Below are 14,500 nucleotides of genomic sequence, written 5' to 3' on the forward strand. Positions count from 1 at the left end.
CGGGCATGGATGTGTATTATGTCCTTAGGTTAGTTAGGTTTAAGTGATTCCAAATTCTATGGGACTGATGATGGTTCAAATGACTCTGAGCACTACACGACTTAACTTCTGAGGTCATCAGTCGCCTAGAACTTAGAACTAATTAAACCTAACTAACCTAAGGACATCACACACATCCATGCCCAAGGCAGGATTCGAACCTGTGACTGTAGTGGTCGCTCGGTTCCGGACTGTAGCGCCTAGAACCGCACGGCCACTCCGGCCGGCGGGACTGATGACCTCAGATGTTAAGTCCCATAGTACTCACAGCCATTTAAACCAGTTTTTGAGATAGCGAAAATAGTTAAATTTCCTGGAAATCAAATTTCATTTCACTTACATGTTTCCTTTATAGTTATGAGAAATATAAAAAGTATTATCTTACGAGATTTGCAACACACAGAAAGTTATGACTTGATTCCGTTGGATCGTGTTCGGAACTACTTCGTTTTATACATATTCGAAGTATTGGGCATCCAATGCATGATAAAATAAGGGACGCTGATCAGCTTCGTTACAAGGTCCACCAAGAAAACCCGTAAAGGATGTTAAGGACACCAGTGAGTTCAGAAGGAAGAACACATGTTTTTGTAATAACTATCACCTTCTTTGCTTAACCACCAAAACAGAGGTATCCACGAGCAGTAGAGGTACATTTATATCATAAACAGTTATTTAAGTATGAACCTGTTTGCTATATAGAAATTATAAATCCGCTTGCTTAAATTTCTTTCCTGCGTCATACTGAAAGCACCTAATACAGCTATTTCTCTGACGACTTGCCTGTCGTTCATCACTGTGTAGTGACCATCAGTAGTCTTCCCTCACACTGTTATTCTAGCACCAGTGATCTCGTCTTTCCATCACTTTTATGTGCTGATAGATGCGCTCATCTTGTTCCTCACTAACATACACAAATGTTAATGGAAAAAAAACACACGTGAATGTTGAGAAAGTGAATCCTTATGGAAGGAAGATTAGGTTTCAAGATACAGAGGACTAGCTCTGATTAAGGAAGGATTGGGAAGGATATCACCATCCCTTTCGTAGGAATCAAGACGGAATTTGCTTTAAGTAATTTAGGAATAAAGCAGAAAACCTAAATGTGGACGGCTGGTCGGGAATTTGAACAGTCCTGCTACCAAGCGTGAACAAAGTGGAATATTCACCGCTTCACCTCTCTCGTTTTGAAGGTCGGGGTTTGTTCAACTGCTCAACTTATTGGACTTGCCCAGCGTGTTATCTATAACAAAAATAAAACGTAGGTAGTTTTTTGTTACCTGAAAACGTATTAAAAAACTTGGAATGATAGCATATGTCACAATCATTTTTTATCAAAGTTAAAAGAAACATCACTATTCACGTATAAATCCATAAACACGTCCTATTTCAAAGTTGCTGTCGATACCTGAATCATTCTCCACATCTGAGTAGGTTTTTCACAGAATGCTTCATTAAGCCCAAATTAATGTATAGAGGTAGTAATATATTTGAATGCCCGAGGTTGTTACGTAAAAAGGAGAGGAATGAAAGTGCTTGTCATAGTTCTTTCGATACATAATAACCAGTGCAATTACTAACACCGAAGTTTTAACTTCATACTTTATTATTTGAAACAGCATATGAAACATTTACAATTAAAACCAATGATGTTGATGTAGTCGGAACGGTAAACATCCCCCTCCCCTGCAATTGAAACCGATAATGGTGCATTCTGAATATCAATAGTTAACTGTAAATAAATGGAAGGTGGTACAGATATTCTGTTATCACATTAGCATTTATCACACAAAAAACCACATGAATATGCCACTTACGTGTAAAACGTTTTACCACTGTTGACCTTTCTAGCTCATCGATTAAAGTTCACAGTGCACTTCCTCTCCGGTTCTCTATTTAAGTAGAAGTGTCAAACATTGGCTGTATATACCGGAAGACGCTGCTGCAAAACAGTCAGCTTAACAGAACTTTTTAAGCATCATTCAGATCTGCTGTTATATGCTAGTGGTACTACTATCAAAAGTGGTATGACGTAGTAAATCGCACCCCTTACACGTCGCAGGTTCTCTCGAAGTTAGGGAGTTGAGCCCTTTCTTGGTTTACTGTTACGTTGAACAAATTCGCAAGCGCACCAGACAGCGACAGGAGTCGTTCGCGTTTCACGCGGAACGGTCCCATGCGATCAAGTCACATCACAGTCTTGTAAACTTTGCAGATGTAATGAAATAACAAATGGTTCAAATGGCTCTGAGCACTATGGGACTTAACTTCTGAGGTCAACAGCCCCCTATAACACAGAACTACTTAAACCTAACTAACCTAACGACATCACACACATCCATGCCCGAAGTAGGATACAAACCTGCGACCGTAGCGGTCTCGCGGTTCCAGACAATGAAATGACAATTTAGAGGTTATTTGTGAGATGAAAGGACAACAGTGAGTGATTATTCGTAGCATTCGAGTATGCGCATAATTACGCACCACATCACTTGAAAACTTTGTATCACCGTCCTTAGTCAATAGCTTCCGTTGGCGGGATGAATTATTACCTGAACAGTTATTAAGTCCAACGTGGACTGTCATAATGTGAAAGACTAATTTGAAAACGCAGTGTGGCAGTGGAAAACTTCATTGTTGTTTTCCGACTTTATTGGAAGTGTGTTACTTAGAAATCAATAAACTACGTAAAATGCTATGTAATCCTGTCCTTCGAAAGCAATATCTTTCCACATAAATTATAGGGACATAAATGTTCATAAAGAGATAAGTTTTCGTTTCAAGCAGCTCAATGAGACACCGCAATGAAGCGTGTTCTCTGATAAACATCCCTTACCCTGGTCCGATCACCACAAACTAAATTGTTGAAATGATGTATGGACACAAAAATATAGGGGAAGGAAGGTTGCTAGCAAGGGAAACCACTTGGGTCTGTAGCATGAACTTTGAGGACACATTTGAAGAAGCTAATGGAAAAGCTAGATTAGAGCTCGTTCAGTGTAATGAAGTAAAAAAGGACAGATGGAAGGTTGTAGATGGTTGCGTGACAGGCGTAAAAGATTAAGTGCTGGATTAATGCTCGACTCTTGCGTGGCCCTCGATAAGCCACATTGCTTCCTGGTTAGTGTCAAATGCCGAACAACTCTGTCTTCGTTCGTTGGGAACAGGCTTGGTGAGCCAGCGGTTTCTGTACTGGGGACTGGTGAGTGTCGCCAGTCCTCCGCAGTCGTAAGCCCTCTGCATGCTTCAGCGAAACCGTTCGACGCAGGAGTGGAACTTTATTAATCAGGTCTAGACGTACCTCCTGAGTGAAGGAAACGCCATGTAAGTAACAGGAGGCGTTATGTTGGCTACAGTAGAGTGACCATTCAGGATTAATCATTCGTAACGAAATGTATCAAATACCACAATTTGAAGTACTGTATCGCAGTGAAGACCATTTGCACCTGTTGTGGAGACGATAATCGAGAATGGAAGGTTGTCGCAACAGGAGTCTTGCTCAAGTATGCACAAGCTGCAAAAGCTGGTGGGATATGATTTGCCCGGGTTACGCCCGGGCTATACATGCTGTACATCCCACAGCTTAACTCTGAAAGCCACGTTCATGAGAGAAAACACAAATTCCGTGCTAAACTAGCACGCGATTGCATGACGCTCACAAAACGATTAATTCGCTACAGTAGTAATTTCACATGCACTGTGACAGTTGAGACCGTATAGATACATATAACTCACACATCTACTGATCGCTTGAAAGTGGCACTGTCCACTCACAAAACTCCTGCAATCAGTAAGTCAGTACCGGAAGACATATGGGAAAATCGGATTGCGGCCATCACTGTATTGCAGATTAATCAACAAGGGCCACCGCAAAATAAGAAACCTTTCTCACCTGGTCTACAACAAAACACAGAAAATATCCACAAATGTTATGAGGCAATGAATTCCAATGCTCACAAATATAATGTCGAGGTTGGCGCCGAGAAACAGGCGTGTGAAGTCGATCATGAATAAAAACACATGAGTGATTCGAGAGGACTCCTTAGCTCAGGAGGGTCGAAGTAATCGTAGCTTCATTAGGAGGCTGTCAACATCCGACATCAAATGGACTGTCCAAGGGATATCACTTTGGCCATTCAGAAGACCGTGGACAGGATGCAGCTGAAGTTGATAAATCGCCATATCAGTAAAGACGAGTTAATGGACCTAGGTGTGCAGTTTTTCTTCAGAAAAGGTGAAAACATCGATTTACAAGAGATTTGTTACTGCATATTGTTGAACTGTTTCAGTCTGCAGAAACCAGATTAGAGTATTACACACACACGCACCACACCACATACGTAAAAAGTAGAATACACGTAGCACAGTTCAGTGCCATGCACAGTTCTTTGTCAAATAATGAATCAAGCTGAGAAGATGAGATGGAATGTAATCTGCTTAAAGAAGCCACACACCAAGGGTAGCAACATCCACTTGATCTCAGACAGTGCCTAAGTCGTAAATACGGTAGAGTATCCCGTCACAAGGACAATCATTTTTAACAAAACGCTGTGGGCTCTACGTATAGCACAATTCTGTAGTGAAACTTCCCTTGAAGTATGATGAATCCCTCAGTTCGGCACATGACACCTTGGTATAAGTTGGTATATATGTGACGTGAGGAAAATGAAGTACATCCGAGAATCCCCAGTGGCCGAGCGGTCCTAGGCGCGTCAGTTTGGAACTTCGAGACCGCTACGGCCGCAGGTTCGAATCCTGCCTCGGGCATGGATGTGTGTGATGTCCTTAGGTTGGTTAGGTTTAAGTAGTTCTAAGTTCTATAGGACTGATGACCTAAGATGTTAAGTCCCATAGTGCTCAGAGCCATTTGAACCATTTTTTTGAGAATCCCCACACGTCAAATTGTTCATCATAACCACGAACACTAATGCCAAAACAGTTTGATGGAGCAGTAGAGTGCCAGGCGCTCGTCAATTTTAATTATAGGACATAATTATAGTTTCAAGAGGAAAATTTATCAAGCAACCCATTTGTCTGCGTATGACTGGTCGAGTCATTATCAAATTTTGACATAAGCATGATGAACAATCGTGCCATAAGTCCTATATAAAATTAACAAATGATTCAAGGTCTCGGCTTGTCCCGGCGGAGGTTGGAGTCCTCCCTCGGGCACGGGTGTGTGTGTGTTTGTCCTTAGGATAGTTTAGGTTAAGTAGTGTGTAAGCTCTGGGACTGATAACCTTAGCAGTTAAGTCCTATAAGATTTCACACACATTTGAACATTTGATTCAGGGTCTAATGACAAGTGACTACAAGGTGACTCACGCCATTCAAATTAAGGAGATGACAGCTAAAATCCAGTTTCAAAATAGCTGCCAAAGGGCATTTAGGAAGCAGAAACTGAGATACGTTAATCCACTAATACGTGGCTCCGAAAGTACACTGAAGAGCTAAAGAAACTGGTACACCGGCCTAATACGGAGTAGAGCCCCCGGGAGCACGCAGCAGTGCCGCAACATGATGTGGCATGGCCTCGACTAATGTTTGAAGTAGTGCTGGAGACAACTGACACCATTAATCTTGCACGGTTGTCCATAAATCCGTAAAAGTACTAGGGGCTGGAGATCTGTTCTGAACAGCACGTTGCAAAGCATCCCAGATATGCTCAATAATGTTCATGTATGGGGACTCTTGTGGCCAGCGGAAGTGTTTAAACTCGTAAGTGTGTTCCGGTTGTAATTCTGGACGTGTGGGGTGTCGCATTGTCCTGTTCGAATTGCCCAAGTCGGTCGGAATGTACAATGGACATGAAAGGATGCAGGCAATCAGACAGGATGCTTGCGGACGTGTCAGCTGTCAGAGTCGTATCTAGACGTCTCAGCGGTCCCATATCACTCCAACTGCACACGTCTCACACCATTACAGAGCCTCCTCCAGTTTGAAAAGTCCCCTGCTGACATACAGGGTCTATGGATTCGTGAGGTTGTCTCCATAACCGTACACGTCCGTCCGCTCGATACAATTTGAAACGAGACTCGTCAGACCAGGCAACATGTTTCTAGTCGTCAGCAGACCAATGTCGGTGTTGACGGGCCCAGGCGAGGTGTAAAGCTTCTTGTCGTGCTGTCATAAAGGGAACAGGAGTGGAACTTCGGATCCAAAAGCCAAATCGATGACGTTTCGTTGAATGGTTCACACGCTGTCACTTGTTGATGGCCCAGAATTGAGATCTGCAGCAATTTGCGGAAGGGTTTAACTTCTGTCACGTTCAACAATTCTCTTCAGTTGTCGTTGGTCCTGTTCTTGCAGGATGTTTTCCAAGCAACGTCAGAGATTTGATGTTTCAACAGATTCTTGATATTCATGGTACATTCGTGAATTGGTCGTACGGGAAAATCCCTAGTTCATCGCTACCTCGGAGATGCTGTCCCATCGCTTGTGCGCCGACTACTAGAAGAAACGAAATATTTAGGTGTATCTGAGAGCGCTGATGCCCTGCTACTATCCAAAGGTACATTTTTTTGCAGTTAGTGACGAACGTGGAATTTCTGCTGGACACAGCTCAGGAACGATCCAAAGTAAATCAACTTTCATCTCAATTTAATCTATAAAACGTTCATGTATGCTGTAGTGAATAACCTCTAAAGAAAATTATGTCTCCATACGCAGACGCATCACAACTAATTTTATTGAGGTGCATCATAATGAGAAAGCAAATTTCGTATCCACATACCGGGAGTCTAGCAAAAGAGTCCCTCATTTCAAAATTAAATGTCTCGAAAACTAAGATCGAGAGACGAGTGAAACAAATGGTATGATTGTTGCGAAAGCTACAAGAATTCTATACAGAAATTATACAGAAGTTTCGAAATGGTTCGATGACGCTGTAATCGATATGTAGTGCCAATAAATAGTATAAAGCAGCTCAGAATGATCAATTCTACAGTTGAAACGTGAAAGGAGGTTAGCGTACCGAAGAAAGAGATAGAAAACATTTATTCCATTGACAACATATTCTTTTGATACTGAAATACCTTAGGTTATAACGATGCCCTACGGTAGCTAGGTACAGTCTTCAAACTTGATCTAGGATTCCGAAGGACCACACGTAAACCTCGTAGCCAAATTATGACCGAAAAGCAGCGTAGTCGATGATATAGCGGGGAATATTGGTCCCAGGAGAATTATAGTTACTCGTGAAAATGTCGCTACGATTTCTGGAGTTATTCCGCAAAGTCCGAGGAAATATATGCGAAGAATCGCAGCAGAGACTGTGTTGAAACGTCAGCAAGTGTGAAACACCGAGTCAGAGCCTGTACATATTTCCATTGAAATCCAAAGCCACCAGGCCATACCGTACGAGCTGTAAGACAGAGGGCAGATTTAGAGAAACAGATTGTCTCAATGATTGATAATGGAGTATTCAATGTTGGTTCATCTGGTTCACACATTAAGCACAATTCCACCTCAACGGACTCGTGAATAAACAGAACCGGCGATTCCGGGGTCCGAAAATCACCATTTATGCGAAGTGAAGCTGCTGTATTCTCACAAAGTTACTGTTTGGGCTGCGGTATGCGTTAAAGGCATTATTGGTCCGCTTGTCATTCATGAAACTGTCAATAGTGAACGTTAATTTTCAATATTTCAACAGTTCGTCGTCAAACGGCTACCGTTGGAGGTTGGACCGGGCATCGAGTGGTTCGTGCAAGTTGTGGCCGGACCAAATCGCACCGAACAGTGTTTCGTTTTCATGATGAAAACATCGTGAACAGAGTTGCGTTGGATTATTGCAAATATATTGGCGCAGGGATGGATCGGCCTCCATACTGGCCCATCTGATCAGTTGTGACACCTTTTGTGGGGCACATTGAGAGGCACTGCCCACCGGAACTTCCCATCCAAATAGACGAGCCGGAAGCGGCGATCTGTGTGGCATCTGAATCCATTTCCGTTGACACATTAGAGGATGTGGCGGCCAGTTTCACTATTGAACTACGCCACTTCCGTACTGCGAGTGTCGGACATTCCGAAAAGATTGCGATGTAACTAGGAAGACTGATTGCAGAGGACAAGTTTAATTATGCATACTGGTGCTGTACAAGCTGCACAACATAGAATGTCATCTGTTAGCTGATTTTCGAACTGTTTAGAAACTTTTATATTAAATTCTTCCAGATTTCACAATAAATACATCTGTTATTGCACTCATCTATTGATCTTAGTTTTCGAGATATTTAACTTTGAAATGAGGTACTTCTTCGCTGAACGCCCTGTAAATGCAGCATGTTCACTGGGTTTGCCTTCACTATCTCCTCAAAAATTTCCGGAGGTGCCCGTGTAACGAGGAACTCACCACAAGATGTCACGAGAGGCGGATCCGCCAATACAAAAGAAGACGAGGAGTATAGTGTGGTCAACAGAGAAGCAGCAACAGCAAAATAGATTGGTCAGGAGAGCTAGGTGACTTCAAACGAGGACATGTCATTGGATGTTCTGTGAGTAACTATTCACCAGGGCATTTTAACCCTTCTACTTCTGCCCACGTCGACTATTGGTGATGTGATTATGAAGTGGAAATGTAAAGAAACCTCAGCTTCACTAGACAGGGAAGTTTGTACTGACATACTGGGAATGTCGGGACTGATGACCCTGTAGTTTGGTCCCTTCAATCCCCAAACCAACCAACCAAGCGGGACTGTCGAGTACTGCGCACGGCGGTTGTAAAAAATTGCTTGTAATCAGTTGAAGGAATCAGTCGTGACTTCCAAAGGGCTACCAACAGTACAGCTAACACAGTGACTGTGCGTATGGAGTTACACAGAATGGGGTACACTAATGATACACTAATCGAGTAGCTCTTCATCAGCCAGACTTTTCTGTAACCAAAACTAAGCGACGCCTGAGGTGGTGTAAAAAGTGACGCCATTGAATAGTGGATGACTGGAAACTAGTGACTTGGAGTAGTGAGTCACGTCATATCCTGTGGGAATCCATAGGGAGTGCCATCATGTGTGGTGCGAACAGTTAAATACGGAGGAGGTGATAATATACTATCTGCGTTTTTTCTCGTGGTTTCTTGTGGTTTCCGTATTGCGTTTCAGACAACGCTAAATACGGGAGGACATGAACATGTTCCACAGCATTATGTATTGCGTGCAGGAGAGGAACATTTCGCAGGCGATGACTGTTTGTGTCAGCATGGCAATGTATCCTTTCATTTAACAGCATTTGTGAGACAATGGCTTGTAAACAGTAACATTTCTGAAATGGAGTAACCTGCTCATAGTTTCGAAACTAACCCAAAGAAACACCTCCGGAATGAGTCAGAACGTCGACTTTACTCCAAATCCCAGCATCCAACATTTATCCCTTGTGAGCTTTTGGCACTTGAGGAGGAAGCGGTTGCCATTTCTCGACAGAAATTCAGACATATCTTTGAAAGCGTACCCAGTAGATTTCAAGCCATCATATAGTCGAATTGCGGACACACCTCATGTTAAAGTCCCCAAATAACTATTGACGTACACTTGATCTGATACACAACTAAGATTCTGTCTACTTTTTGTCAAGGGGCGATACTAGCGATCATAGTGGGTTTTGCTGGTAGCTTTTGGCGCATAGATTTAGGCTGGCAACAGCAAAGCTATATCTTGTGCGTGTGCAGCAGCGTGCAGTTACGCTGCTTTGCTCGGGTGCATTTTGCACAATATTAACTGACGTACTGCTAACGTGCTTTGTTTATCCTACCTCTTAATCTACGTGTTAGAGAAAGAGCGGCCATCTACTGAATGTATCAAAGCAGTCTAAAAAATTAAATTAAGTACTTGTGACTCGTAAAGATAATCGCGTTTCCATCAGAAGGGCTAAGTGAGATGAGCCCTTTCTGCCACTGGAAGAGAGAGACGCTAAATGATTCATGTCAAACCAACTGCTGATCTTTTGGACTATCCAAAGGCATGGGCCGTACCTGGATTATTTATGTTGCGTACAGAGAAAAGAGGAATTTCATGGCGACTGGACGATTGTGGAGCCATTGCTACATTTGGACACGTCACGTTGGCGTGTCTACAAAGGGTTACGAAATGAAGAGAAATTTGATTCTTGAACGAAACCCCAATCTTCCTACTGATACCACAAAGAAAGCATGCTCAACAACTGATGCATACCAAGCGTAGGTGGGTATGATGTGCTATGTAGGAGATGAAACGATCGATACCACGTTAGGAATGAAGGGATATGTTCTAATAATTGTCAACTTGTTTTAATTTTCGAAGCTGTGTTGTGTTTGGATTCGAAGTAGAATTTAAAATGAGACTGGATTGTCTCCACCTATCCTACCACACATGTGGTCAAGCGGGAAATATTCTAGTACACTGTCGACTTGCTTCCATATCTATGGGGCTCCTGGAGGTAGTGCGGATAGGGGACTGGACGTAGTGTACTGCAGTCGCTGATATTACATTAGATCACTCGAACTCTGTCCTACTACTGGTCACCCCTTCCGCAGATTATCTGTAATAAAGGCTTTCTTATTTTCTTCTTTCAATTCTATTCTGACCGTCAGAGTCAAGAGACTGAAATTTCTTCCACGATTTTGATCTGTTATCGCTGATAATTCCTTTCCTTTCCTAAAGAAAGCTGTAACCAGCATCTTGCCAAAACGTATCGACGCAGGTGGACTTCACTGTGATGAGAAAGACACAATCGTTGAGTCAAATGCTTATGTAATAAGTACGTCTTCGTGGACATGGCTGCAAGTGAAGGTATGTAAAAATATTTCAGCTGATTAGGTATGTTGTTGAGCATTTCTTAAATCCAAAAATTACTTTACAGTTACTTGTCACTTACACGTAATTAAGCTGATAGTATGTAGTGGTAAGTACAGTGTATCCAGTATGCAGTATCATCTGCGGCGTCCACTGCGTTGCAGAATGCTACTAACCTCGTGGCGAATTTCTTCTTACAGGCATACCTCCTTGAAGTTTCCAACATTCAGTTCTCAGCCGGAAAAATGTATAGAAAAAACAGCTGCATACATCATAACCTCAAGCTGCACTAAAATTGTTTAGTCGGTAGAAGGAATAGTTAAATGAAAGTATTTATGTGCGTAATATTTCACTCTAGTACGATAAGCTTGCACACACCAGTTACTAACAAGCCTTACTCTAAGCTGTACAAAGTGTGAAAAGATCATATACACAAATCAATCATAACCGTAGCCGGTTTATGGTAATTATTAACTATTCTCCACAGAAAGTTTACAAACGCATTGTTTCTTTTAGAATTTTCAAGTTCGCAAGTAAGCAATATGCCACGCGGAATTTAGTTACTTAAATCTAACCAAATGATTCGAATTTCGCACTGTTCTTTAAATCAAACTCTCTTCCACACTTTATGGCACTTCTCAAACATTTTTGTACCGAAATATCACAATATCAATAATTTTCAACGCAGTATATATCAGTAGGTCTTTTCACTATTAGATTCAAACCCCGACTGTACTCATCTCTCTACACAAAAGAAATTTCTAGCTCCCAAAATATGGGCGAATATGCTAATTTATGATTGACAAGGAAACATCACAGCCAATCGGAAAGCAGCATCAAATGCGTTCAATCCCGCGCATGTATACAGAACCAATCAAAAATCGTCACAGAATCAGAACGGTATATTACCATAAATAAATTTTGAAAACCCGCAAATATAAAATTAATTCCCTTTTAACAACACTGCTTTACCGAAATTATAATCTCGTTTCCTCAGTGCCATAAACTGACTAAATAGTTTATAACAACTACGCGCCTGTTCACAGATCTTTCATCTCAATAGGGACGATGTAAAGGCGCTATGCTTCACATCCGGAGAACGATGTCCCAAGGCAAGTCCGGTACCTCGCGACGGAACAACAAGTAAGTACAGTTAGGGCCAGACGTAATGACGGATGGTAGACATCGGCGTAGACACGCCCCACACAACACCGTTGGAGAAGGCTTATTTAAGCCAGAACGGATTGCCTCTCAGCCCTGTCTGCATCATCGCCGAAGACGAAAGCTTCGTCTTTGTACAGCCAGCAGTACCAGAGTAGTATCAGACAGAAGTGCAGCATAGTTTGTAGTCAGTCGTACTTTGAGAGAAAAGACTGGACTGCACCAAGTACTATGTTAGTGTTCTGTTGTTTTATATACCTGTATCTTTTGATTGTTTCAGATTTAAGTATTTCGTCTTGTTCAAGTTATAATATAGTGAGCTAATATGATGAGTGTTATAATATCAGATTGTCCCCTCAAGAAGTAATCTAAGAATTCACCACTGTGCCAACCTTGTTTTTGCCTCCGGCGCTAAATAACTACTTTAAAACAGAGTGAAATGAATTACGAACAAAGCTATAGCAGAGAACTACTGGACGTCATAAAGTAACAGGATTAAATTTTCTGATCAGTTCAAACCATCCTACACGTAATCTTCATCGATAGGTGTACTCTGCTCTTCACAAATCGTTTGGCACAGGGTCAGATGTAATTTTCCGCCTGTAACGACCTCGCCTCCGAGTAATCTTTAGCTGCTTGGAACTAATCTACTCATGAAACTCAAAACCCCCATCGAAATTTACGAGTTTCGTCATGACGAATCTGGTGTCCCATAACCATCAGCCAGGTTTAACGTAGTCTTCATACCGGGAACTACGTATAACGGCTATTTATTTAATGCCCTCTGTAGTTTGCGCTGGAAGAAAGAACTAGTCAAGCTATTTGTGCTGTTTGCATTGTGCTATTGATGGAGTTAATTAATTGCTTTCATTTATTCAACTAAAGGTCGGCTAATGCAGTTGCTACAATGAAAACACTTTATCCATGATACAAACAACTGTAATGTATGTCTGTTTTAACAGTGTGTGTAACCTGCTACTCCCTGAAACAGTTGCAGTGTATTTAAATCGTGAGCTAGGTTAATATTAAAGGCAGTCAATATCCGAAGGCACAATAACACATTGAACTATGGCCGTTGATAAACTGCATTACTTCCTACCCGTTTATTCTTCTTCAGCATCCCCACAATTTGTGGCTGTGCAGTCCGCCCAGGCAACATAATACTATGTATTATGATATAATATACATTTTGCGTTATATGAGTGTATGTCGTTAGTGTCATAACGTTACCTATGTACAAATAACCGATTCAGTTGAAAGTTTTGTAATTTCGAAATGTTACAGAAGCTCGGAACTGATAAAGTTTACTCTCTCAGAATCTGTGTGCCATTCTTATGCATTAAATTTGTTGCAGCAGAACCACCTCACTCTCTCGCAAAGTTGAAGCTCTTGTTTCTGTTCAGTTATGTGGACTCAAAACTTTAATACTAAATTTATATGCAACGCTTAACATGTGTGAACTGTAAAATTGTGTTACTACATGAACTGTGTGATAAAAACTAAATCCTTTCAATTACTAGCAAAGATAAAAATTGTGTGAGCTTCCAAGAATCACCCGCATTAACTTTAAAATAAGAGCAAAAGTTTGATTTACTTCTAAGGGTAAAGATGTGTTCTCGTTAGTATTACCATTTCAAATGATCGTCGAGAGAGAAATTCAACGTTTCTACTACTTATAAAGCTTATCATGTGTGACCTTCGTTGTGTTTGTTTGCCGGAACTTTGAAAGAAAGAAAAACTATCGGATTTACTGTCATCGTTGAAGGTGTGCGACTTTAACAACACATTTTTAAATAAGCTTTGGCGAAGTGAAATTTACTGTATTTGCTGTCAGAATAAGTTGCAAATGCATTGAAACAGACTGCTTGTACTTCATTAAGTTTAAGCAAAATTAGTAACGCAAAGAGTAATAGAAGATTTCAGTATTTAAATCTCTCTTAAGAGAGCATTGGGAGGTAGCCTCTTCAATGATGTGCACTGGTATGAGTAAGTGTGAAGCAGCTCTGGTAATCAAATAATATGTTACTAATACACACTAAATTACTTACAGGGATTTGAAAAAAGGGCACCCTTCAACCATTAAAGTACGCTCAATTTGTAACTCATTATAACCTATTACAGAGTTAAGTTTGTTCATCATCATCATCATCATCATCATCATCATTGAAGACTGATTATGCCTTTCAGCGTTCAGTCTGGAGCATAGCCCCCCTTATACAGTTCCTCCATGATCCCCTATTCAGTGCTAACATTGGTGCCTCTTCTGATGTTAAACCTATTACTTCAAAATCATTCTTAACCGAATCCAGGTACCTTCTCCTCGGTCTGCCCCGACTCCTCCTACCCTCTACTGCTGAATCCATGAGTCTCTTGGGTAACCTTGCTTCTCCCACCATCTAAGCCTATTCGCCCTGACTGCTACATCTATACAGTTCATTCCCAGTTTTTCTTTGATTTCCTCATCGTGGACACCCTCCTGCCATTGCTCCCATCTACTAGTACCTGCAATCATCCTAGCTACTTTCATATCC

Source organism: Schistocerca piceifrons, chromosome X, assembly GCF_021461385.2.
Source record: "Schistocerca piceifrons isolate TAMUIC-IGC-003096 chromosome X, iqSchPice1.1, whole genome shotgun sequence".
Classification (NCBI taxonomy): domain Eukaryota; kingdom Metazoa; phylum Arthropoda; class Insecta; order Orthoptera; family Acrididae; genus Schistocerca; species Schistocerca piceifrons.